The 27,947-nt window shown below is 41.9% G+C and overlaps 1 long non-coding RNA gene across 2 annotated transcripts; it reads left to right on the top strand.

Moving 5' to 3' along the window:
• Window positions 1–1,993: 1,993 nt before the first annotated feature.
• LOC115894334 lies at window positions 1,994–27,947 on the top strand. Of its 2 annotated transcripts, XR_004054442.1 has the most exons (5): window positions 1,994–2,098; window positions 10,794–10,928; window positions 14,057–14,144; window positions 14,543–17,318; window positions 27,903–27,947. It is a non-coding gene; the product is annotated as an uncharacterized LOC115894334 (long non-coding RNA). The 2 variants fall into 2 exon arrangements; XR_004054441.1 differs by having other exon boundaries at window positions 14,057–17,318.

The raw sequence follows: 27,947 nt of genomic DNA, 5'->3' as shown, positions 1-27,947 counted from the left end.
GGCTGATTCCGCCACACAGGAGAGTTTGCCTGGGAAGGGACCCCCAGTGGTTGCTACTTTGACTGATAAAGCAAGCCCAGGAAGATGGTTGAGAATGGTTTGTGCATTCTGATTATCTCTGACATTTTTCCCAACTCATAGTTGGAGCAGAGCTACAACAAAAGTATGCATGTTGCTAATGCAGACATCCTCTTGGCTCTTAAGGGCTGAATTCTGTACCTCCACATTCATATGTTGAAGCCCTAACATCCAATATCTCAAAATGCGACTGTGTTTGGAGACAGGGCCTTCAAAGAGGTTGCTGAATTAAAATTCGGTCATGTGGGTGGGCCTAATCGAATCTCACTTGTGTGTTTATAAAAGGAGATTAGAGCACAGACATGCCGGGGGAAGACCACGTAGGGAAACAGGGTGAAGGAACTGCCTGCAAGCAAGAGAGAGGCCACAGAGGGAACCAACTCTGCAGACATTTCGATCTCGGGCTTCCAGCCTCCAGAACTATGAGACAATAAATTTCTACTGTTTAGCCACCCATTCTTCATACTTAATTACAGGGCCCCTAGCCACCTAATAGACCAGCATAGGGTCAAAAAGCTATCATGACCAAGTGCCCACACTGGGTCAGCAGTTCCAGAAGCAGTATCAGAATCACCTGTGCAGATAAAACTCGGAAGTCCAAGAAAGAGCCATTGGCACACAAACAGGACCAGAACAGATCAGGGAACCAGGTGATGGCCTCTACTGTCAGAAATGCCTGTATACAGTACAGTCAGCTGACCAGAGGGTTCTCAATCGTGGCCACACATTTGAATCACTTGGAGAGCTGCTAAAACCCATGACACTAGGTCACAACCCAGACAAATGAAATCAGAATCCCTGGAGGGTGAGACCCAGGCATCAAGATTTAAGGTCTCTGCAAGATTCAGATAGGCAGCCAAAGTTGCCAGCAGCTGGCTTAAAGAGAGTATAAGGCTTTGTTACAGTATCTCAGCATGGATTACATTTCAATTTAGCTCTTTGCTATTATTCTTATCCTCTGAAATGTTTACACCACACAATGGCCTATTACTGGCTCTGAATTTTATATCATACATCACATAATAGATTCCTCACTTAAGTTGTAGACATAGGCAAAACTTTTCTTGTTTTCGATGTAAGATAAAGGGAGAGAATGACTGGATCAAAACAAAAATAAGATAATAATACAAAATAAGTCATGGGATGGCATCACATTTTAAGAGTCTTCATTTCTGACAAAAGCACAAACTTACTTGTTGGTGGCATGACTTTTGCCATTTTTCCTTAACTGTTTAAGCTGGCAGCAATTGTATAGCTCACTGTACAGGCTAAGGCTGTTTGATGCCTTTCTTTTTCAAGCTGTGTCAAAATACCTTCAAGTAAAAAAGATGATTTGAAAGGTATAAACCTAACAAAAGTAATAGCACAGATACAGTTTCTGTGTTTGGGCAGATTTTAAGACATTTCTATGTATTTTTCTGACACAATGGATCCTACGGACTGCCATAGACATAGATTAGTCTGATTTTAGGCCATCGCTTTGTAGCATTATGCAGCTTTTATCTGAAAGACATTTCAAGAGGGGGAGCTAGTTAGCTAATTAATTAGAGATTGTGACTTCAATTTTGCAGACAAGAGATACTTTCCGAGTTTAAGGATATCTGTGTCATGGGAAGTCTCCTGTCCTGTTTCTACTCTGCCTTCTCCATAAAGCAGGCTGATTATCGGGACTCTCACACAAGCCCAGCGTGGTAGCTGATTAAGGCTTGAGAAACAAAAAACAAATAGGATTCCTAATCATGTGTCTCATAGAAATGGAGCTACAAAAACACAAAGAATTGCCATTACACCCTAAGTCACGCAATTTAGAGCAACTCAGGAAATAGGTGCGTATAAGCAAACCATGTGGTTAAAGTCTTTGGACCTGGTTTGGAGCAAAGCTGTAGGTGATTTGTCAAAACCATCTGCAAAACCAGATTTCTAACACCTCCCTGCTGTGTATCGCATTTCTGCTGATGTGTGGTGCTTCCTAAGATGGGGACGTTAAGCACGCAGCAACTACAGTCATTTGTTCTCAGAGGTGAGTGCTGCAGTTCTTTTTATTACTTTTTCTCTTCTTTACTCTATTCCTCGCCTCTCTCCAGACATTCCTGAAACCACCTATCAACTCTCCCCTCACAGTCTCCCTTTTCTGTCTGCGTTTTTTTTGGAGCCCAAATCTAACTTAGATGCTTTTGTGGTTTTTCTATTCACTTTGCTGTTTTCTCCCTTGGTTAGAAAACAAATTCCTGCTCACACTCACACCTATGCAAGGGCTGCCCTCAGATATAACAGGAGGCCAACTTCAGCCTCAGCCTCTTGACCAAACATTCCCAAGAGGGAAGAGCAACCTGGTTGTGTGTGTGTGTCTGTGTGTGTATTGTGTTTATTTGTGTGAAATGTCAATAGAGCATACTAATAGCTTGTGAACAAGTATCTATATCAAGATAGACACTCCCAATAAATTCAACATGTGTTGAATATGTAACATGAATCACACATTGCTTGTGAATTGTGAGGGATGTAGTTGTACTCGTGTGTGTAGATATGTGTGCATTTATACACATACTCTTTATAGGGTAGCTTATAGCTTGCAAAGTGATTTCAAATACATTTTCTCACTTGATCTAGAAGAGAGAATAAAGTAGAATGTGCACATCTCACTCCACAGGGAACCGCTCTGGTAGGCGGGTCTCAGAGCTAAGGTGCTAAATGGGGCCAGGCACAGTGGCTCATGCTTGTAATCCTAGTACTTTGGGAGGCCAAGGCGGGTGGATCACCCGAGGTCAGGAGTTTGAGACCAGCCTGACCAACATGGTGAAACCCCGTCTCCACTAAAAATACAAAAGTTAGCCGGCATGGTGGAGGCAGAGGTTACAGTGAGCCAAGATCACACCACTGCACTCCAGCCTGGGGGACAGAGTGAAACGCCGTCTCAAAAAAAAAAAAAAAAAAAAACAATATGGTAGATGGAGTATGGCAGTTTGTGTTGGAATTTTGGCTTGGCAGAATTAAAGCCTAAAGTGCAGGGCCCAAAAGAGCCAGATTTGCAACCTTGCTTCACCACTGCCTAACCAAATTGCCCTTGGGCACGTTCCTTAATCTCTCTATGTCTCTAAAACAAGAGGAAAAATCTGTCTCTTAATTTGTGCAGATTGAGCTACTATGTGTAAAATGATAACCATTATTGCATTATGTGAGCATGTACTATTAAATATAAGCAATCATCTGTGAAGCACTTTGAGATGCACATTGTCTAGCATCCCTGAGCCACCTTGGCTGTCCCTTAGCAGTCCCCAAGAGTCCTTTTCTAACATGGGTATGCCAGGGGAATTTGGTTAGTTCAGGTGGGGTGAGCACAGTGAGGCAGGAACTGTGTCCAGTGGTTACTGGGCAGCTTTGCACCTGGAGCTATCACAGTTAGTTTTGTTGCACAAATATGTGCTGAGCACTTTTCATTGGTCAAAAGCTAAAGAATAGTGTGCTTGTAGGCAAGCAGTGAGAACTAAGATGGGAATAGCAAGTCACGCTCCAAACTTGGGTGGCTTTCAAAGTTGGGAGAAAGCCTGATGTTTCTGAGGACAGGGCTAGAAATGGGGAGTATCCAAGCCTGGGCAGTGGATGGGAGTTGCTCATCATTGTATCACTGCCTTGATGTGTTTGCACCCAGACTGGAGTTTCTGCAGCTCTAGACACAGGAATGTAAAGGAGATGATATAGAGTTTCTGTTGTTGCTGCTTAATTTCTTGAGCCCCAGCTTCTTCAACTTCAAAATGGCAATAAGCCATATTATGCTTTATAAGGGATAGTGAAAATTAAATTGAATTGAGGTTATAAACCACCTATCATGGTGCCAGGTACAATTTGATGCTTAATAAATATTCATTCTTTTCTTACCTTCCACTCTTCCTCTTACCTTTTGATATGGTTTGGGTATGTCCCCACTGAAATCTCAACTTGTGTTGTATCTCCCAGAATTCCCACGTGTTGTGGGAGGGACCCAGGGGGAGGTAATTGAGTCATGGAGGCCAATCTTTCCCGTTCTATTCTCGTGATAGTGAATAAGTCTCACGAGATCTGATGGGTTTATCAGGGGTTCACACTTTTGCTTCTCTCTCATTTTCTCTTGCTGCCACTATGTAAGAAGAGCCTTTCATCTCCCACCATGATTCTGAGGCCTCCCCAGCCATGTGGAACTATAAGTCCAATTAAACCTTTTTTGGTTCCCAGTTTCAGGTATGTTTTTATTAGCAGTGAAAACGAACTAATGCATTTTTCTTCTTCCTCCCTCTATCTCCCCACCTCTGTCCTCTCCTAACCCTGGGCCACTCAAAGTCAAAGTTCATGGGAAAATTACCCAAATCCTATGCATTATGTGATGGTTCTGAGCATGACAACTGGCACAGGGAAAGTGACTGGCTCATTGTAGTTGATGTAGAATGTGCCTGTCGTGGAGTGGGGGTGTATGGACATGATGATGCTCTACCCAGGTTGCTCTTCAGCAAAGAACTAACTGTCCTTGGGGCTGGGGACATTGGTGGACTACACTTTTCATATGAACAAGAGGCAGGGACATACTAGGTAGAAAAGGGTGGGATCCTTGACAAGGCTCCCACCCTCAAGCCTAAGCCACGGCCCTAAATGAGAACTTCAAATCTATTTTCCCACCTGAATATTGCCTTTTGGCTCACTACACCCCTATCCTGTGCCCATAAAAACCCCAAGCTCCACTGACAGAGGAGCAGAGTGGCATGGCAGAGAAGGACATACACACAGAAGAGAGAAGCATCTGAATGTCGAGGGGAGATGATTCAGCTGGACATTGGAGACTTCTTTGGGAAAGGAGTTTGGCCAGGGATGGCTGACCTCCAGGGAAGACTGCCTTCTCACTCCATCCCCTTTCCAGCTCCCCATCCTGCTGAGAGCCACTTTCACCATTCGATAAAACCTCCACATTCACTGTCCTTCAAGTCCATGTGGCCTCATTCTTCTCAAGCACCAGACAAGAATTCGAGACACACTGGGTATGGGAACCCAAAAAGGCTATCACACTGGCCCTTTGTCCTTGCTGTTGGAGGACAGCTGCCCCACATAATAAGGCAAAAGGCCCACTGAGCTGGTAAAATGCACTCTGGGACATCAGGGGTTGCAGACACCTCCTCCCGGACAGCAGAGCTAAAAGAGGATTGTAACACACTTGAACACTGCCGCGAGGCTTGCACAGGGCCTGCTTTTGCTGGAGAGACGCAGCTGACAGTTCCAGCATTCACTCACTCTGGATCCTGCTCCTGTCCATGGCATGTTCCCTCCAGTAAGGGGTTAAGCTCAGCGGCCAAGTAAACAAGCCACATCCCTGTCACAAGTCCTGTGAAAGGGTCATGGGAACCATCCTGTCCCATCTTCAGGGATTGCCTGGGCTGCAGAGAGCAGGCCCAAGATCTTGCCTCTTCTGGGGAGACCCACATGTATGACTGATCCATGCCAGGTGTTAGGGTAGTGGAGTAATAAAGCTTTGGTTATCTCAATCTCACTCAGACACTCTTCTGAAGAGCCACGTGAGTCCCTGAGCTTCCTAAAACGTAAGTAAGGCTGTCTTGAGCCTGCATGGAAGATAGCTTTCCCCTCTGCCCCTCCTGCTTTCTCCTGTCCCTTTGACTTGTGCTTACCCCAACGCACTCCTTGATAAACATCCTTCACTTTAAATCTTTATCTCAAGGTCAGCTTCACTAGCTCACCCAGCTGCAGGTGGTTGCATGGAACTCAGCCCTTTGCATAGTTAGAACTTGTTCTAACTTGCATAGTTAGAACTTGTTCTAACTTGCATAGTTAGAGCAAGAGGCAAATGTGCAGAGGGGAGAGCCCCCGTTGAAGTCTCTGGATGCACGATGTGAAGCCTGCTGCACAAAGAATTTATGGCAGCAAAAGTCATGTATACTATGAGGCTGAGAGAGGACTTTGAAGCTGTCCTGTAGAGGGACAGTGCCACATAGGTGCCTAGCAGAATCATAAATACATTTTTTAGGCTTTTATGCAAGACTCCTTATTGCAACTGAGATAATTTTGGCTCTAGAGTCCCCTTACCCCTTTGAGCTTTAACTGGAGGACAAGTGAATGGGGGTCCCTAGCCTTACCATTTTTGGAACTTGTATCTTTGGTTCTGGTGGGCTTTTCTGAAGGGCAGAACAGAAACACATGATAAAGGTGGTGTTGAGACTTCAAAAGAGATCTTTACAAGTAGAACAGGGCCAGAACCCATGTTAAGATTAAACTTTAAGGCCAGGCACGGTGGCTCACACTTGTAATCTAGGAACTTTGGGAGGCCAAGATGGAAGAATTGCTTGAGGCCAGGTGTTCAGAACCAGCTTGGGCATCATAGTGACCCCTTATCTCTGCTAAAATAAAAATTAAAAAACTTAGCCAGCCTTGATGGTGCACCTTTATAGTCCCAGCTACACAGGGGACTGAGGAGAGAGGATTGCTTGAGCCCAAGAAGTTGAGGGTATAGTAACTTATGATTATGCCACTGCATTCCAGCCTGGGGGACAGAGCAAGACACTGTCGAGAGAGAGAGAGAGAGAAAGAAATGAAACTTTTGGAAGGAATGAGAGTGATCACCAGGGAGTGCTTCTGAGGAGGCTTGCTCTGATGGAGCTAATAAAGTGCCTTTACCTACTATGGATTAAGCATTACAATCCAAAAATCCAAAATATGAAGTGCTCTCAAATCCAGAATTTTTTGAGCAGTTACATGACACTCAAAGAGAATGCTTATTGGAGCATCTCAAGTTTCAAATTTTTGGATTTGGGAGGCACAATGGGTAAGCATAATGCAAATATTCCAAAATCTGATATAATTCAAAATCCAAAACACTTCTGGTCCCAAGCACTTTTGTTTTATTTATTTATTTATTTATTTATTTATTTATTTATTTATTTTTTGAGGCGGAGTCTCGCTCTGTCGCCCGGACTGGAGTGCAGTGGCCGGATCTCAGCTCACTGCAAGCTCCGCCTCCCGGGTTTACACCATTCTCCTGCCTCAGCCTCCCGAGTAGCTGGGACTACAGGCGCCTGCCACCTCGCCCGGCTAGTTTTTGTATTTTTAGTAGAGACGGGGTTTCACCATGTTAGCCAGGATGGTCTCGATCTCCTGACCTCGTGATCCGCCCGCCTCGGCCTCCCAAAGTGCTGGGATTACAGGCTTGAGCCACCACTTTTATTGGTAGGACTTTATTTTATTTGTAGGGTAGTACAGATTGAATATCACTTTTGATAAGGGATATTCAATCTGTACTACCCTACAAATAAAATAAAGTCCTACCAATAAAATGAGTTCTATGCTTAAGACTGAAAAGTTATAAAACTTTATTCTTTGTCTAGGAGAGACAAGAAAGCTGTAGGGAAAGGGATGCAATTATTGTTGTTGGTTTTAACCTTTTTGAACTCAGTCTGATTCACAATGAGATTGATGACAGTGTTTATTGAGCTTTTCCCATGTGGCCAGCAATATGTTAGGTGTGGCAGTCCTGGTAACAACCTAAGAAGTAGACTTCCCATTTGACAGATAAGGAAACCGAAGCTTGGAAGGATTGACTTGCTAAACGGCACAGACAGAGGAAACGGCAGCAGTGAGATATGCCTCTGGATGGTCAGTCTGGGGCTTGCCCTCTTCACAGTAATAACAGTAGCCACCCATAGGGGCCTGGTGAGGACTGGAGACAACACATGCAAAAGAACCAGCAGATTCTCGGCTCCGTGCATTCATACGTGTAAGAATGTCATGTAAGAAAGTGCCTGGAAAAGGGCGGCCGTTGCACATTCCTTTCGCACCTCGGAAAACTTCATTAAAGAACACCATGTAGCCAAATGGTTAGCCCGATCTGATGTGTGACTGAGAAATGGGTGATGTCCTCCTGGCCTGAATTCAGGAAACTGCATATCAGGGGAGCAGAGCTAAACTCTTAGGGACCCCCAGAGTGGAATTGCTTAAAGGCTAAATCACCCCCACACCGCACGCGGCTCTCGTTACAGTTAAGGGCACAGGTTCATGTGTGCGTGCACACTGTGCGATCCTCCATGGGGAAGGGGAGCAGCAGTGCTCCCAAGGATGAAGCCCTTCCAGCCGAGCCCCCATTGGTAATGAACCTGACAGAGGAAAAGATGCTTCTGTTTTTGGGGAAAGGGACATTATATGAATCCAGGACACTACCAGAATACAGCCGTGTAAGATATATCAGTACATTCATAACTGTGCTCCTATCATCCATCCAACAAAATGAATGAAATTAAGAAAGGAGCAGTCATCATAAGCCATATCTACTCAGAAATGTATATTTAAAAGCAAGCTGCCTTGGACAATGCTTTGCTCATTAAGATTCTTTTTAGGTACATTGTTTACTGTGTAAGCCCTGATTAATTTACAGGTTTTCTTTTTGCCTGACTCATAATTGCTCTATGGAAAATACAATTTTGGAAAATACAAGATTAACTACATAGGACTGGTATTAACAGTAATGGACCCACTGAAGGCGAGTCTTACTCTTCACTCAATGAATGTCCTTCAGTCTCTCTAAATTAGATGGAACAACACCTATGACTTTGGGGCCCATTTAAATAAATTAAAGCCAGAAATGAGTGTGCTAACTTTGCTTGGATCCAAACATTCATCACTGTTTTCCTGTCTTCCCTTTTTACCATTCAATTCAACCCGACCTTTAGAATTTTTGTCCCCCAAGCAGAAATCAGATGATCCCTGCGTATCATCCTTGCATTAAATGTCTACCATGCACTAAGCACTAGGAAAATAGGAAGGAAACAACACCCAGGATCCTTTTCTCAAGTAGCTCTCAGTGCAGTGGGCTTAGCATGGAAACAGAAGCAGCAAAGATGTTGTGGGAATTGTCTGTATAACCTGTGGCATGGCTGTTACTTAAACCCAATTAAATGGATGAGAAAGTTGAGGTTTAGTAAAGTTAAGGAACTTCCCTATGTCCATAGTTAGCAAGTACTAGAGACAGAATTCCAAACCAAAGCAGTCTGCTTGAAAAGCCCAGTTTTGTCCCACCCCTTCCCTGAGCCTTTGGTCAAATGGGAGAGAACAATGTATAAAACTGGCTGTGGCCCTTGGCTGACCTCAGATCTAGTGGTGGCCTCATACCCAGCATGCAAATTCTCACAGGGGTTCCTTTGCTAACTACTTCATATGAGAAGGCAGCACCATTCCTGTGTCATGTATGAATGCAATTTTCCTAAGATATTTTTTATTTTCTGTTGCTTGTTTTTAAATAATTAATGCCATTGTAAGAGCAGCCTCTCTTAATTTAGGAGGGCATTTCTGCTCTGAATTTCCAATTCCAAACATTTCAATTTTCCACCAAGACATCATTCCTGGGTTTGGGATTCCTGAATTTTCTCCACACAGAGGTGACTGCTTTCAGTGGAAAAGTTAGCAAAATTGCATTGTTCTCCCTGAAGTATCTATGAGACTAAAACAATGTGACTGCTATATGACATGCTGTAGGCATTCTCAATACAATTGGAAAATGCAAAAGTAACTGTGATCTAACATCTCAAACTGGCTATGGAATGATTTTCCTGTGGTCATGTCTGGACCAAAGAGAAACAAGAAAAGCTGGAGTCACACTACCAAAGGCCAAAGCTGAGCAACAGAGCTGTGGAGTCAGCTGCCTGGGTTCAGCATGCAGCGCTGCCGTGGACAATCTGTCTCTCTTGAATATATGACTTACCAGTTTTACTTTCAGTCTCTCCATTTCTAATTAAATGAGATGCAATAATACTGGCACCTTGCTATGATGTTTGCAATTATTATTTCTAGGAAACAAATTATTATTGTTACTCAGTATCTGGTACATCAAAACTAAGCCAGAAACATTTAAAAAGAACAAAAGTATCATTTCTACTTAATTCCCAGGTGTTGGGAGAGTCAAGGAACAACATCTATTGTTTGAACAGCATAATCCAAAGTTGAAGTGGGACAATATTCACCACCGTAGCTTGATGGAATTAGCTTTTCAAAAGATCAAATTTATTTATTTAGAAACTGCCTTACTCCCTTTTTATAAACATGTGGCAAATCAACAATGATGATGACCTTCTTTTAATTCAAAGCATCCGTTCAATCTACAATCTGCTCTCCTAGATGGATTTTAAGAGTGGGGGTTTGTCTTCCAACTACTGTTCCACTGTCAATTAACTATCATTTCCTGTTCTTATTAATCAATAAGATCTTTTCCACTGCCTTAGACTATTCTTCATTCAACATTTGTTTTTTATCTAAAATGTCCCAGGCTTTTCTAAGCATCAAGAGTAAAATGTCTTAGAAGAAATAAATCAAGTCAAGTGAGTATCACAAACCACTCAACTAGTGGCCAAGTCAGAAATCTAAATGATGTTCTTGAGGAATCTTCCTCCACCTCCCCTTTACCTATCCAGTCATCCATGAACCTTGCTGTAGCAGCTTCTGAATACCAATATCTCTTGGGTTCCCCTGCTCCTCTCCATTTCCACTTCTGCTCCTTTGGTCTGGACCCCTGTGGAGTTTGAGAGAACATCCCAAGTCTGCCCTCACCTCTGACACCAACTGCAAAATTAAGGAACAGTCCTTAAGGCTTCCCTACCTTCAACACCAGTTGCATGTTTGGGAGTTCCCAAGACCACTCTTCATTTTGGTACTTCACTGCAAGTACTCACAGAACTCACTGAAAGTGGTTATACCCTTAGTTACAGGTGAGTACAGCTAACCAACACAGATGAAAGTCAGCCACAGGAAGCAGTGCATGGACCAGTCCAGAGGGGTTCCAAACATGGAGCTGCTGGCGTGCCCTCTGGTGGATGGTGGGCAGCCTTAGTTCTCAGGTAAGACGTGTGATAACATGCAGAGAGCATTGCCATCCAGGGAAGTTCCCCTGAGCTTTGGTGTCCAGAGTGTTCACTGTACTCAATCACATGAAGCTAATTGGCCTCTCCTTTCATTGATCTCAGTCTCTAGTCCCTTGAGGGATGACTTCGTGACCCAAAGACCTCACCTGAAATCACATTGTTAGATCCTCCAGGTGTGAGCCAAGGCCCCCAAACAAACAGAAACCCTCCTATTGGTCCTATTGGGCACAGTATTCCCAGAGCCTAGAGATTCCTTCCCAGGACCTGATGACAAGTGTCAGACTTCTTTTTGGAAAGAGTAGATTCCTTACGTAAAACACCTAGTCTTTCACATGGAGTCACACAATATTCTTTCCACTGGTTTCTCTGACTCCAGGCTTGCCTCTCTCCAATCCATTCTCCATCTCTCTAATAAATACTTATTTTTAAAAGCAAATGTGATAAGGTCACTCATCCATTAGCATTTGCCTGGGAATTCATTACTCTTAGGATCAAGTTCAAACCCCTTCACGTGGCTTAATGGCTGTAAGAGACAAGATAAGCACAGAGTACTTGATAAAGATGGAAGAATCAGAAACTACTACATATTTTATTTTTTTAAATATAAAGAGTACTGTTTAGAACATTCCGGAAGAAAAAACTATTATCTACACAAAATGCTTGGTCAGGAAATCCAGCACGTAAGGAAAATTGGCAACAAATTGAGAAAGGGATGAATCAATGGTGACTAGAATAAGGCCTTTTTGATGATAGCTTTTTCTTTGCTAGGACTGACATCAGAGTATGTGAAACCATTTATCAGTATATCAAAGGCACTGACAGGGAAAAAAGCAGAATGGCATTGTACAAGAAAAGATGGGCTTTGAAATCAAACAGACTTTCAATGGCAACTGTGCCATATACTATATAACCTTGAGCAACTTGCTGAACTCTTACAGGCCTTAGTTTTCAGATCTTTTAATGCCTTTAGAAATGCTTCTCTTATGGATTTGTTGTGGTCAAGATGCAATGAATTCTTGTACTTTTTTTTTTTTTTGAGATGGAGTCTTGCTCTGTCGCCCAGGCTGGAGTGCAGTGGTGCGAGCTCAGCTCACTGCAACCTCCACCTCCTGGGTTCAAGTGATTCTCCTGCCTCGGCCTCCTGAGTAGCTGGGATTACAGGCAAGCACCACCACACCCAGCTAATTTTTGTATTTTCAGTAGAGACAGGGTTTCACCATGATTGGCCAGGCTGGTCTCAAACTCCTGACCTCGTGATCCACCCACCTCGGCCTCCCGAAGTGCTGGGATTACAGGTGTGAGCCACTGTGCCTGACCAAATTCTTGTACTTTCTAAAGATTCTAGTGTATTTGAAACAGTCCTAGGCCTTAGAGAAACAGCATCGAATAAGAGAAACCCAATTCTTCTTCTCATAAAACTTAAGATCCCTCGTCAATACACTTGACAGAGAGTGGGCATTTAAAAAAATTGTTTGGTTTGCTGATTCTCAGAGATCTTCCAAGTGAACACTCATGTCCAGTCCAGTCTGGGGGGTGACCCTAGTCCTTGACATGGGGTAATGGGGACAGCATTTCCTGAGGACTTCACAGGAGGCAAATCTATGTCAGATGTTTTGATGGCATGGAATTCGTAATCTACAAGTAGGTTTTTAAATCATGTGTTATATAGTACACACTTAATTTTTTAAGGAGACTGAAGCAGGAGAAAAACAGGGTCCTCAGTGGATGGTGACTGGCTTTGGTGGTCTACAGCCCCTAGAGCCCATGGGCCACCTTGACACAGAAAGATCTGTGCCTGCCATGACTACAAAACATGTAATTTATGTGAAATAGTCACTAACTTTGGATTGGTGTTCTGAGGGCGACATTTTTCCTTCTTTTCTGCATTTTCAATATTTTGTCATGATTTTGAGTAATATTTTCATGATTTCATAATATTGCTTTAATATTAGCAAAGATAAAGCAGACTTCTTAGTCAAAAGTTAGTAAAAGTGATTCAATTGTTACGTTAAGAGTAACAGCATGGTATTAAGGAGGTAAGAGTGAAATTTGCCAGATATTGTCTACTATGAAAAGTGTTGTTTGATTGTGTTTGATTCTGGGGCTATGTATTTGCTAAGAAATATTATGGGGTGGGGTTATGGACTGGTCCTGCCTCAGTGACTGTCATATGGAAGAGCTGAAGTTTAAGGAGCAGGAGCAGAAGAAAGAGAATAAGGAAGTGCAGTATTTAAGGAGAATGGACTTCAGAGTCAGAAACCTGGGTATACTGCTCTGCTTACCAATAAATCAGCTCATGAGCTCAGCTGCATTTCTATACCTCTGATTCAATAAGAATTAAGTAAGGAAATGCCACTTCATGTATGTCATGTGCCTGAAACAAAGTATCTGAAAAATGTTAAGGCAACTCTGCAAAAACTGAGTGAGGAGCAATCCTGGCAATCCCCTCTGCAGGGGGCAGGTGGAGACGATGCCTGTAAGTCAGGCTGCAGAGAGCTTCCATTCAGGTCAGATTCTGAAAGGGAAAGAACTAGAGTCAACACAAAGAACCCAATGATTACAGTGAGTGAGTGAAGGCTGCTGAGGTCATTGTGAGTAATTCTGTTCATATGGCCCATCAAACATGTTGGAAGGAGAAAAGAAAAGCAATCTAGCTGCTGTTTAGAAATGGTCAGGGGGATAGAGAGATCACATCTCTATTAAAAATATAAAAAATTAGCTGGGCGTGGTGGTGCACTCTTGTAGTCCCAGCTAGTTGGGAGGCTGAGGTGGACAGATAGCTTGAGCTGGGGATGTTGAGGCTGTAGTGAGCTGTGATCATGCCACTGCACTCCAGGCTGGGCAATGACAGTAAGATCCTGTCTCAAAAAATACAGAAAACAAATGGTCTAGGGGAGCTAAGGAGAAACCTCTTCCTGGACTCTCCATGCAGCTGCAGAGGGACTGATTTTCATATCTGTGAGGATGAACTTCTTTGTCCCCAGATGGAAGGAAACAGCATTTTATTAGATTGTTATGTTAACTCTCCCAGGCTGTGGCTCATCCTAGGTCATGCCTGTCTCAGTCTTCCCTTGGACCACCTGATTTTATGGTCTCTATTTCAGATGAATGGAGAAATGAAACTGGCTTTTGAAATGATGTTTCTGTGCAATATGTCCACAGTATTTGGAAACCTAGAATAAGGATTTAATGGTAAGCAGGGTCACTTAGCCTTAGATGTACATTGCTTGGTTCTTTTGCTATTGCCATTTTCTTCTTTTATTCTTACTCTGTGTGACATTTCAGCTTCGTTAAGGATTAAACATGTTAAAAGTAATTGCAAAAACCACAGTTACTTTTGCACCAACCTAATACTTTACTTGATGGTTAATTTATCTCAATTAGATAAACATTTTCCCCAGGTTTCTTTTCCAATAAACAAATTTATCCAAGAGTGCCAACGCACAAAATTAACCAGTTCTGAATTGATTCGTGATAACAGTGCCAGATCCAGGCCTTCCCCAGGGAAGCAGTCTCCTCTCTGGTACCCTCCCCAGTCACAGTGCAAATCCTGACTGAATCTCCAGTCAACACCTCTCTCTTGGCCACAGAAATGGAGACATCTTTCACCAGTCGCAAGGCTCCGTCCAAGGACAGCAGGGAGGGCTCCTCCTTCTGTGTGTTCTTTACACCAACCCGGGCATCTGGCAGGGGCCAGAGCAGCCCTAAAGGAGTCTCTCTGGGAGGTCTCCACCAGGTCAATGCTCCCTGCCCTTCTTCATCAAAGGCTCTGATGGTGATGCAAGCTTAGCATGAAAAGAAGCACCCGGAAAACAGGATCATAGACAGTGTTGCAGGAATGGCCCCTGCAGTCAGGACCTTATTAATGGAATATTTATGCATCTTCAATCTTGCTTCAATAATCTTTGTCAGGGCAAGACAGTCTCCACAAAAACCACTGCGTCCAGTGATTGCTGAGTCTGTTAATTTCTAACACTTGGGGCTGTCCTGGCTGTACATTGACAACCTTTCACTCAGTGTCTGAAGCGACCGTTGAAAACTCTTCTCCAGCAATTGTCAATATATATCTCTGCTGAAATCACAAGGCACAAAGGGGCAACTGCAAAGGGGTTGCAGCACTGTATGGTTCCATCCTCTTGGGTCCTGAGTACCTGGCTGCAAAGGACAACACCCCACAGCTGTGCCTGTGACAGCCATTAGAATTCCTGCTGTCTCACAGTGAGATGGAGGCCCCTAGACAAGCATTCCTAAGTGCTCCAGTCATGGTATTCATCATTAGCTGGACTGATTCCTTCTCCTCAGATAAACCACAGGCCATGAAAGCAGGTAATGTATAGACCATGATACAATGCAAAGGGCTGTTCTAGAGGTATGTACCAGGTACAGTGTCACTACCTAAGGGGGAAGCATCGATTCTGTGTGTGAAAGTTAGGGAAGGAGCACAGAGAGGGAGATTCCTCAGTTCAGTTTTGAACGATGAGCAGAAGCTTGCATCTTTGCAAATGAAAACATACAGGTCTGTGCAGAAGCACCTTGATCCATGAAATGCAAGCACTTTCACATGTCATGTATGGAGAATCTGAGAGAAAGCACAGAGAGAAATGAGGCTGGGGTGCCAGAGGCCAGCCCGTGGAGGAGCTTGAATATATCAGCTGAAAGGAGGTTGGCATCATCTTACAGTCAATGGAGAGCCAATTAAAGGTTTCAATGGGGGCAGGATTATAATGAAGCTGCTGATTAAACAAAAGAAAATATGCCATATGAACACCAAAGATGTCTTCTTAAATCCAAATGCATTTTTTTAAAACCAACATTCATTTACCCCTATCTCTGAGTCAGGCCAAGAGGTACAGCAAACCGCACCAGAGAGTGAAGCCCATTGCCTGAAGGGCCTCACTTTCTAAACTTTGGGGGATCTGACAAGGAATAAGGGGCAGGTTTCCTATTAACTTCTTTAATTAGCAGACAGCCTCATCTCTGAACTTTGCTAACAGCCACAAGAGAATAACTGTGTTTCTAGAGAACCCACCACTTCCTGCTCCTAGCTCAGATGTCGTGAGTAATGGCCTCCCACCTGTGTCTGTGAAGTGTCTTTCCTGTTTTAGGCTGCAGCCAATCCCTTGGCTCTCTGTGGTATCCCACAGCCTGCATGGTATCGCCTTAATTTGGTTAGGTTCCCAGATCCCAAAGAAAGAAAAAGTTTTGCAGCCTGTGGTTGGTGATATCAGACCCACAACTAGACTTCCCCTGGGAACAGGCCACTGAGCTGGGATTCTAGGCCTTTAATATTTTCACAGCATCACACTGCAAGCTTTCTCATGGTATTAAGTTTCTGTGGGATTGATGATCGTTTGCAACAATCCTAGTTACCTACCTGTGACTAAATGTTTCAGCTCTGCCCTAGTCTAGGATGGCAATGAACCCATCATGCTTGGTCTTGGATCTAATGTGTAATTAAATTTTAGTCTAAATGTTATAATTGGAATTTTTTTTAAAAACCAGCTGTGAACTCCAAAAGACAGTATAGAACGGTAATACCATCCCATTCTCATTCTCTCCCCATGTTATCTCTCCAAATCCAGAACTCAGACAAATAAATACAGTTTCCATAGAGAGGGTATTTTTCTGTTTTGATTTGTGGAGTCCAGGTTTCAAAAATGCTCCAAGTTTCTTACAATCTATTTTCCCCTTTCTGTCTGCCTGTCTGTTTGAGAATCCATGATTTGCTCCGAGTAAAGGATGCTATCACAATTGTGAAATCTTAAATTACCTTTGCTTGGCAGTAATCAAGATGGCAGTAGTAACATATTAAGAATGTTCTCCCAGTGGCAGTGAAAAGAATGCGTTTTCAAACAAGGGCTTGCAAATACGAGGACTTACTATGCCAAAGTTGTGTGGAATTGGGGATGAGATTTTCTTATTTCTGGATGTGGCATTAGGCCCTTATTGAGATGCCAAAATGGATTGCACATCTACCAAGCATCAGACACTTTGCAGGGGGCTTTGAACATAGTGTCTAATTTAATTGTGCTAACAAAACTGCAGTGCAGGTATTACTATGCTTCTTTTAAAGGGATATCCCTTGAGGCAGTTAAGGAACATTCCTGAGATTATATTGGGGTGAGCTAGGATTTGAACCCAATCTGACCTCAAAAGCCATAATTTTCTATTTCACTGGTGTTTTTGCTTCTTTTTGTTGTTGCTGTTGTTTTGTTTTGTTTTCCGTTTCAGAGATAGCAATCCGTGTTTCCAGGCAAAGACATTGAGTTCTGAGGACACAAGGAAGTTCACCAGATAAATGTTGAGGGAGGGGCCTGGTGGAAGATGACTGGATTATGGGGGAGGATTCCCCCATGCTGTTCTCATGTGAGTGAGGGAGTTTTCACAAGAGCTGATAGTTTCAAGTGCGGCACTTCCTCGCTCTTTCAATCTCTCTCTCTTGCCTCCATGTTAGACGTGCCGTGGTTCCCCTTTGCCTTCTGCCACGATTGTAAGTTTTCTGAGGCGTCCGTAGCCATGTGGAACTGTGAGTCAATTGAATCTCTTTTATTTTTAAATTACCCAGTCCCAGTGTCTTTACAGCAGTGTGAGAACAGACTGATACATCCCCAAACACTGACACTTCTCCTGGTTAGAAGGATGCTGAAAGACATGGGATGTGGCTTTTGCCTTTCTGAAACTCCCAATCGAGTGGAGAAGATAGATTTATACATAAATAATTCATTCATTTGTTCATTTCTTCAGCCTTTTATTCATCACTTACTTTTATGCCTGGGATTGTAGTAGGCATGGGAACAAACACATCGAACAAGTCAGACCCGGCCCTGCACCCAGGGAGCTTGCAGAATAGTGGAGGGGATATATATATCAAATAAACGTAAGCCAGATAGATACCAGCTGGGATCACCACGCCCTTGAGATCCAGAGAAGTCCTGCCCAAATGCACATCTCATCAACCATGAGAAGCCCTTTGTTTTCAAGATCTCTGTAAGTCCTGGGAATTTTAGCTCTTCTCATCACCTTTGATTTCTAAAGGTGTTCTTATTCTTTACTTTTCTGTTGGGGGCCTGTTCTTTCACATGTCCCTGAAAGCAAGCAGGGACATATAGCCCAGGCCTGATACTTTCTGGAAGAACGGCCCCTCTCACAGAACTCCTCTGACGCTGCCCTGCAGAGGACGTTGTTACCATTCCAAAGACAACCAAGAGACTTAGAGCTGAGCATTAAACTCCCTGTAGTTGGAACAGTTCTCTTCCTTTTCTGGCATCTCCAGCTTGGTCTGATAAATTACTCAAGAGCTTTGCTCATCTCTGTGCTCTCCCATCTCCCGATGAGCCCCCAATTCCAGCTTGTGGTTTATAATGACCCATATTTTCCATCTCTTCTTGTACCTCCAACTCACGCTCTTAGGGCCCTACCTGCTGTCTCTAAGTGTCTGATCTGTGCAAGTTCCTAAACAAAAAAAAAAAGCATCCTTCATGAAGCATATTTATGTGATGAAGTAATACTGTTTTTCACCCCAATATGTATAAAGTTACAAAACTAATGATATACTTACTGGTGAGAGAATGTGTAGGATGTCATGAGTGGTAATAAGGTGGATCAGTTAGAATAGGATGGGACCTACAGGGGAACCCGACAAGCGGAAGCTAACTGACCTGGCTGGAGGGTGGCAAAGTTATTTAACCCCACCCCACCCCATATGTGTTGCTGGTCAGTAAGGATCACTTTTAGTCACTCAGGAATCCAGGCTCCTGGAGGTGCTGTCTCAATGCACACTTCTGTAATCACAAGAGCTGAGATGCAAAAAGAGCATAGCTCACCACACACTAATTCATTTGCTTTTTCTTTCTTTTTTCCCTTTCTTTCTTTAATTTAATTTAAAAAGTTTTATGAGGTATAATTGACATACAAAAATTGCACATATTTAATGTATACAATTTGATGAGCTTGGACACATACATATACTTGTGAATCTACCACCATAATCAAGGCAATAGTCATAACTATCATCCCCCAAAGCTTCCTTGGGTCCGTGTGTGTGTGTGTGTGTGTGTGTGTGTGTTTATAACACTTAACATGAGATCTACCTTCTTAACACATTTGCAGGTGCATAACACAGCACTGTTGAGTATGGGCACGACACTGTACAGCAGACCGCTAGTGCTCAAAACGCCTGCATAGCTGTAACTTTATGCCAATTAAACAGCAATCCCCCATTTCTCTTCCCCCCGGGTCCCTGGTAACCACTGTATGTTCTCTGCTTCTCTGAGTTTGATTATTTTAGGTACCTCATATAAGTGGAATCATGCAGTATTTGTCCTCCTGGTTTATTTCACTTAGTACAATGTCCTTCAGGATCATCCAGTGTTGTCACAGATGACAGCATTCACTTCTTTTTTGAAAGCTAAATTATATTCGATAATATGTATATAGAAAATTTCTTATCCATTCATCTGTTCATGAACATTTGAGTTTATTGCATACCTTGACTATTGTTAATAATCCTGCAATAAACATGGGAATATAGAGATGTCCTTGAGATCCTGATTTCTTTTGGGTGTATACACAGAAGTAGAATTGCTGGATCATATGGTCACTCAGTTTTGAATTTTTTGTAAAATCTACAAACTGTTTTCCATAGTGACTGTACCATCATACATTCCCATCAACAGTGTATAAGGGTTCCCTTTCTCCACCTCTTTGCCAAAACTTGTTATATTTTGCTTTTTTCGATAATAGCCATTCTAACAGGTGTGCTTTAAATTTGCATTTCCCTGATAATTAGTGATGCTGAGCACCTTTTCAGGTACCTGCTACCTATTTGTATGTTTTCTTTTGATAAATCTCTATTCAGGTACTTTGCCTATTTTAAAGGCTATTTCAAATTTTGAATTTTCATGTCTTTGCTCTGGAATTGCCTTAACTCTGGGTACCAAGAGCACACAATGAGAGAATTACAGTCTCTTTAAGAAATGGTATTGGGAAAAATAAATATCCACATGCCAAAGAATAAGGTTGGATCCATATCTTACACCACACACACACACACACACACACACACACAAACTCAAAATGGATTAAAGACAAATGTTTAAAACCTGAAACTGTAAAATGTCTAGAAGAAAATATAGGAGAAAACTCCATGACATCGGTTTTGGCAGTGATTTCCTGGATATGACACCAAAAGCACAGACAACAAAAGTAAAAATAGACGAGTGGGACAAGGTCAGCTAAAAATAGACAAGTGGGACAAGGTCAACTAAAAATAGATGAGTGGGACAAGGTCAGCTAAAAATAGACGAGTGGGACAAGGTCAGCTAAAAATAGACGAGTGGGACAAGGTCAGCTAAAAATAGACAAGTGGGGCTACGTCAACTAAAAATAGATGAGTGGGACAAAGTCAGCTAAAAATAGATGAGTGGGACAAGGTCAACTAAAAATAGACGAGTGGGGCAAGGTCAACTAAAAATAGACGAGTGGGACAAGGTCAACTAAAAATAGACGAGTGGGACAAGGTCAGCTAAAAATAGACGAGTGGGACAAGGTCAGCTAAAAATAGACGAGTGGGACAAGGTCAGCTAAAAATAGACGAGTGGGACAAGGTCAGCTAAAAATAGACGAGTGGGACAGGGTCAACTAAAAATAGACGAGTGGGGCAAGGTCAACTAAAAATAGACGAGTGGGACAAGGTCAACTAAAAATAGATGAGTGGGACAAAGTCAACTAAAAATAGACGAGTGGGGCAAGGTCAACTAAAAATAGACAAGTGGGGCTACGTCAACTAAAAATAGACAAGTGGGACAAAGTCAACTAAAAATAGACGAGTGGGACAAGGTCAGCTAAAAATAGACGAGTGGGACAAAGTCAGCTAAAAATAGACGAGTGGGGCTAGGTCAACTAAAAATAGACAAGTGGGGCTACGTCAACTAAAAATAGACGAGTGGGGCAAGGTCAACTAAAAATAGACGAGTGGGACAAGGTCAACTAAAAATAGATGAGTGGGACAAAGTCAACTAAAAATAGACGAGTGGGGCAAGGTCAACTAAAAATAGACAAGTGGGGCTACGTCAACTAAAAATAGACGAGTGGGACAAAGTCAACTAAAAATAGATGAGTGGGGCAAGGTCAACTAAAAATAGACGAGTGGGACAAGGTCAGCTAAAAATAGACGAGTGGGACAAAGTCAGCTAAATATAGACGAGTGGGGCTAGGTCAGCTAAAAATAGACAAGTGGGGCTACGTCAACTAAAAATAGATGAGTGGGACAAGGTCAACTAAAAATAGACGAGTGGGGCAAGGTCAACTAAAAATAGACGAGTGGGACAAGGTCAACTAAAAATAGACGAGTGGGACAAGGTCAGCTAAAAATAGACGAGTGGGACAAGGTCAGCTAAAAATAGACGAGTGGGACAAGGTCAGCTAAAAATAGACGAGTGGGACAAGGTCAGCTAAAAATAGACGAGTGGGACAGGGTCAACTAAAAATAGACGAGTGGGGCAAGGTCAACTAAAAATAGACGAGTGGGACAAGGTCAACTAAAAATAGATGAGTGGGACAAAGTCAACTAAAAATAGACGAGTGGGGCAAGGTCAACTAAAAATAGACAAGTGGGGCTACGTCAACTAAAAATAGACGAGTGGGACAAAGTCAACTAAAAATAGACGAGTGGGGCAAGGTCAACTAAAAATAGACGAGTGGGACAAGGTCAGCTAAAAATAGACGTGTGGGACAAAGTCAGCTAAAAATAGACGAGTGGGGCTAGGTCAGCTAAAAATAGACAAGTGGGGCTACGTCAACTAAAAATAGATGAGTGGGACAAGGTCAACTAAAAATAGACGAGTGGGGCAAGGTCAACTAAAAATAGATGAGTGGGACAAGGTCAGCTAAAAATAGACAAGTGGGGCTACGTCAACTAAAAATAGACAAGTGGGATAAGGTCAACTAAAAATAGATGAGTGGGACAAGGTCAGCTAAAAATAGACAAGTGGGGCTACGTCAACTAAAAATAGACAAGTGGGATAAGGTCAACTAAAAATAGATGAGTGGGACAAGGTCAGCTAAAAATAGACAAGTGGGGCTACGTCAACTAAAAATAGACGAGTGGGACAAAGTCAACTAAAAATAGACGAGTGGGGCAAGGTCAACTAAAAATAGACGAGTGGGACAAGGTCAGCTAAAAATAGACGAGTGGGACAAGGTCAGCTAAAAATAGACGAGTGGGACAAGGTCAGCTAAAAATAGACGAGTGGGACAGGGTCAGCTAAAAATAGACGAGTGGGACAGGGTCAGCTAAAAATAGACGAGTGGGACAGGGTCAGCTAAAAATAGACGAGTGGGACAGGGTCAGCTAAAAATAGACGAGTGGGACAGGGTCAGCTAAAAATAGACGAGTGGGACAGGGTCAACTAAAAATAGACGAGTGGGACAGGGTCAGCTAAAAATAGACGAGTGGGGCAAGGTCAACTAAAAATAGACAAGTGGGACAAGGTCAACTAAAAATAGATGAGTGGGACAAGGTCAGCTAAAAATAGACAAGTGGGGCTATGTCAACTAAAAATAGACGAGTGGGGCAAGGTCAACTAAAAATAGACAACTGGGGCAAGGTCAACTAAAAATAGACGAGTGGGACAAAGTCAGCTTAAAATAGACGAGTGGGGCAAAGTCAACTAAAAATAGACGAGTGGGACAAGGTCAACTAAAAATAGATGAGTGGGGCTACGTCAACTAAAAATAGACGAGTGGGACTAGGTCAACTAAAAATAGATGAGTGGGACAAGGTCAACTAAAAATCGACAAGTGGGACAAGGTCAACTAAAAATAGACAAGTGGGGCTAGGTCAACTAAAAAGTTTCTGCACAGCAAAGGAAACAATCAGGTTACAAAGGCAACCTAGGGAATGGAAGAAAACGAATGCAAACCATGTATCTGATAAAGAGTGAATCACCACATTGATTCTTCAAGTGATTTCTGTGCACTTCTCAGCGAAGGCGTTGCCGCTTTCCCAGCCATGCCCTTCATCAATGAAGAAGGAAGCATCCACCATGCATGAGGGACAGCAGACAGCTATCAACAGTGACCTTACTGGTCACAAATACTACATTCACTTTTTATTTTCCACTTGCAAATACTTTCACTCGTTCTCCAAAAGAAACCATCCAAAGCCTACTCCTGGGTCAGGCTCAAAGTCCAGGAGCTTATGACTATTTTACAGGCAGGTCTGGCTACAGCTCTTTTTGCTTTGGAGATCTATATACTGACCAAAAACAAACCCAATGAAACAAAACGCAAAAACAAAACAAACAAAAACTACTTTCTTCCCTACAAGCAAAACACGGTGATGGAAGGACTACATAATTTCAATGAACACTCTGAAATCCTCCTGACAGACATTGCTTTTTAAGATTCTGTTCAACTTCTTGAGCCATTGTTCAAATTGTTTCTTCTTTTTAATTACCATATTGACCACATATGAGGAGGTCAATAGGAAATATCTGTCTTTAGGGCTGCACAGGTTTCCCAGCATGCTCTCTCCCTAGAGAAGGTTGGGGGCCCAAGCCTCAACTTAAGTCCTGAAGGGTCAGTAGCTTTTAGACCACACTGGTGGATCTTCAAAAATACAACTCTTTCAAATCTACTTTGTTTCAGTAGTCACATTCAAAATTATTTTTCAGACATGCATTTTTGTTTCACTAAAGTTAATTGCTAGTATTTTGAGCCTATCAGTTTCATGGAAGAACCAAGCCAATTCTCTTTATACCTGAAACATTGTGTCTCATTAAAGTAATTCAGTAAAATGTTGGTAGTTTAACAAAGAGGATAATGACCTTCTTGATTTGTTCCTTGCCTCAAGACTGAATTTTCATCAATCTGAGTCTGAAAGCTTGGAGACTGAGAATTGGTTATATTTCTCAAGCCTTCAAGTCATTGAATTAGGAACTTTCCATTCCTTTTCTTCCTGCTTGTAAATTGAACAATTTTTTTTTCTGATCTCATCTCTTTTTCATTGACCTTTGTCCAATGTAACCATTAGCAACCAAATCATGTTACCAAAGTCTCTCTTCCCATCTCTTTGCCTAAAACTATGCTCTTATTACAAACTGATTTGTCTTCCAACTTACCATGGATGGCAGTTTTCCTAAGTGTTTCACTACAACCTAATATGGATCACCATCCTTACAAATGTTAAGAGTTTTCTTTCTGCTCATTGTCCATCCTAATGTCAATGTCACATAGTTTAGTGTTATTGTTATGAATATATTCCTTCTTTGGTACCAACTGTTCTGCTCCAATACTACACAATCCAAAAAACCAAGCAACTTAATGATAAAAAAAAAAAAGTTTATTTCCCACATTACATGCCCATTACACGTAAACAGTGGTATTCTGTTCATCATAGTCAAAAAAGGATCTGTACTGGTGGTTATCTCATCATTGACATATGCATCTAAGAGCTCAGGGGTTGGAGAGGAAAGAGTATGTAAACAAAGCGCCAGCTCTGAAAGTTTCCACCTGGAAGTGACAAGTGTCTCTTCCACTCACACCTCATTGGGAAAAGGTGAGTCACATGACTAAGCTCTGAGATACCTATAGGTGAGAAGGGATTGTCCTCTCCCAGAGAAAAGTGGTACATATTTTTGAATGCAGAGGGTACATAAACTAGTAGGAAGTGTTAAGAAAGATCTTTTCATGGGCATTTTTAACCAGAAAAATAAGTGGGTGTTAGTACTTTCAGAAAAAGGGTCAACATGTGTTATATACCAAAGACAAAAGGAAACAGCGCAATCTCAGAGAGAAAGCCAGTTCGGCATGAGATGGCTCAGGGATTGTTGGTGGGGCCAGACAGTGGCACAAAGTCACAGTGCTTTAGTAGAAAGACACAAAAACTACCATGGGGAAGGGAAGAGGATGTTCAGATTTCAGGAGTTTTGAAGGTTTCTTGGAGAAGTAGGACAGTAGACACTGACATTATTTTGCAGACAGTCTTATTTGGGAACTTTTGGGGTAAAGGTTGGCATTTTCTTGAAAGAAGCATGCCAAATAGCCAAGCCCTGCTGTCCCAGGGCACAAAAAAATTGCCAGCAAAGTTATCACCAGCCCAGGAATTAGCAGCCGATGTAGCAATAGGGCCAGGACTTGTGTCAACACACGTTAAAGCTCTCTGATGGCTGGGTATAACTTTAAATTGGCTTGGATTCATTTTAAACTCGTGATCTCAAACGTTAACTGATGCTATATAGTAGTAAAAAAAAATTATGTTTTCCCTGTACTAGTTTTTCAAACCTTCTTGTTAATCAGACCTCTACCCTCCATCCACATGCACCCTCATGATCATTCCAAATAGAGGTCGTCAGGCTCAAAACCCCTTATACGCCTACCGCTAAGCCAATGACCTCTCTCTACACGCACCAATTCATCTTTTCCCTTGCCTGTCAAAACAGAGGTCACCATGAACTCTCACTGGATTATTGCAGCAGCATCCTAACAGTGTTCCTAATTTACTTTTCTCTAATTTGTTCTACAACAGCAGTAAAAGTAATGTTTGTTAATTACAAAATGATATCATATTACTGTCCTATATAAATCCTTCCAATACTTTTTTATCCTCCTTACCATGACCTTCTCACCATGACCATCTTACGACAACCTTGTTACCATGACGTTCTCACTAGGACCTTCTTATCATAAACTCACCATGCTTACGATTCCAGGCAAGATCTGGCCCCTGCCTGTCTCACTGACTTCATTTCCTGCCACACTCCTGTTTGGTCAGAACCCCCAGTTACAGTGGTTATCTTTCTGACTCTCAAGCATAGAGCTTTATGGTTTTGGTTGTTGTTGTTGTTGTTGTTGTTGTTGTTGTTGTTTTCTTTTCGTTTCTCTGGGCCTTTACAAATGCTGTTACCTATACCGATAGTGGTTTCTGTTTACCTTTCATTTAACCGCTTCTAATTCTCGAAGCTTGGCTCTGTTTAAATATCACTGTCTTGAAGAGGACTTCCCTGACCAGAGGAAAACGACTTTCTACTTAATATTTTTAAAAACTTATCTCGTTTTTATTCATTACACAATGCAACTTGCCAATGTTTTTATTCAGTCGACTTTTCTTTACTCTTGCTGCTGCAGAGTTTTTGGTTTTGGTCTTGGTATCTCCTCTTTAAGATATGGAACCAAAAAGGCAGGAACCAAGTGTCTTTCTCACCATTTTGTACTCAGTGATGAGTATGCAACCTGGCACACAATAAATACTTGTTGAATAAATAAATCACAGGCACATAGCCCAAGGAAAGGACTGCTCCACTTTCACATCTGTACCAATCAAAAGAAACTGCTAGAACAGCTTCAAGACTGTGGAAAACAATAGACTTAGGGCTACAAAAGTAACAGTGATTTCTCTTCCTCCTTGTTCTCTCATACTGCTTTTAGGGTTATCTCCAAGACTGAAATGAATCTCATACTGACAAAACAGATGCTTCCAATCAGTAGAAGTTTCTACCAATTCTTCATGTTACTCAAGAATTAAAGGAAGCTTCCATTTAGAATGGCAGATAATGTTCCTTCCATCTAATTAAAATACCCATAAAGGCATATTAAAATGAAATCTATCAACACAGTAGGTTAAAGATAAAAATGGACAATAGACTCAAGAAGGGGCAATATTTCCCCTACATATATCTTCTATGTGTGTAGGTACCAAGAAATATATTCTTGGACTAAATATCTCACTTTCTATCCTGCATGTCAAAATAAGCCAGATGGCTCCAAAAATGGTAGGAAAAGACTTTTGAACACTCTTCTGTTGCCTGCCTCTTCTTAGGGATCTCAGGGTTTGTAGTGTCTGTAAAATGAGCCAAGATACAACCAAACAATAAAAAATAAGTAAACAAAAACAAATACTGATGAACAGAGACAGAGATCCTCTTGCTGAGTGAACACGCTACCTAAGTGGCCCAGGGTCCCAGGCCTGCTCACGTTCCCCCCGTCTATTCCCATTCAGGCTCCCAGCCCATGAGACAAGGAAGAAAAAGAGCATGAGCAGAGTAGCCTTGCATCTTGGGATACTGGCCTTCTAAGAAGAATGTTTTTTTCTTTTTTGTTAACTTAAGGAACTAGGCAGTGGCAGAAAAAGCTCATAGGCAATGGATGCAGCTTGTATTCACTTTCTTGTAAAAATCAGCTCAAAAAAGAATTGCAGGATGCTTCAAACTCTCTCCTATAGTCGAACAATGACCAATTGGAATATTCAAACTCAAGCTAGCAAAATAAAACTGATGAAATCCTTCAACCAAACATAAATTAAGGGAGTGCTATGCACTTCCATCTGAACTTAGAATCATATAGGAAAGACATTAGTCCATGGATAGCTAAAACCCAGGAGAGGTCCCTCATCTAGTCAGAGATGAGAAACACACGTGTAGCTCTGAAACAAATGGAAACTGCATACGTAAACTAAATAAAAATTAAAATTAAAAAAATGCCTCTCGTTACAGTTATACACCATAAGGGGTGCTGCCAAATTTATACCCAGAGTTAAATTCATATCCTAAACTACCCTATTTATCACAGAATAACAAATAGATATGAAACAGAGATTGATTTCAGAAAAATTTGAAAAATAAAAGACAACTCTAAGGAAAACCAAAAGAATGAACTGAAAGTGAATAAAACTAGTCAAAATATAGAACATAGCAAAATAGATCAGAAATTTTAAGGATCAATCTTTTGAAATAATGAAAATGAAAGGGCAAATCTATGACACAGAAAAATAGAAGTATTAGAAGTCATAAAGTTCATATAATAATAGTGAGTAATAACAGTAGTGTTTGAAACCTGAAAGACTGTCAGATACGGGGTTAAATGCCAATTACTTTCACAATCTTGTTGTATGGATACTTTCCTGGATATATATATATATATATATATATATTTTTTTTTTTTTTTTTTTAATAGGATTTTGCTCTGTCACTCAGGCTGCAGTGCAGTGGATCACCATAG

Source organism: Rhinopithecus roxellana, chromosome 17, assembly GCF_007565055.1.
Source record: "Rhinopithecus roxellana isolate Shanxi Qingling chromosome 17, ASM756505v1, whole genome shotgun sequence".
Taxonomy (NCBI): domain Eukaryota; kingdom Metazoa; phylum Chordata; class Mammalia; order Primates; family Cercopithecidae; genus Rhinopithecus; species Rhinopithecus roxellana.
Note: the sequence above shows the minus strand (reverse complement) of the source record. Positions and strands in the feature narration are given on the sequence as shown.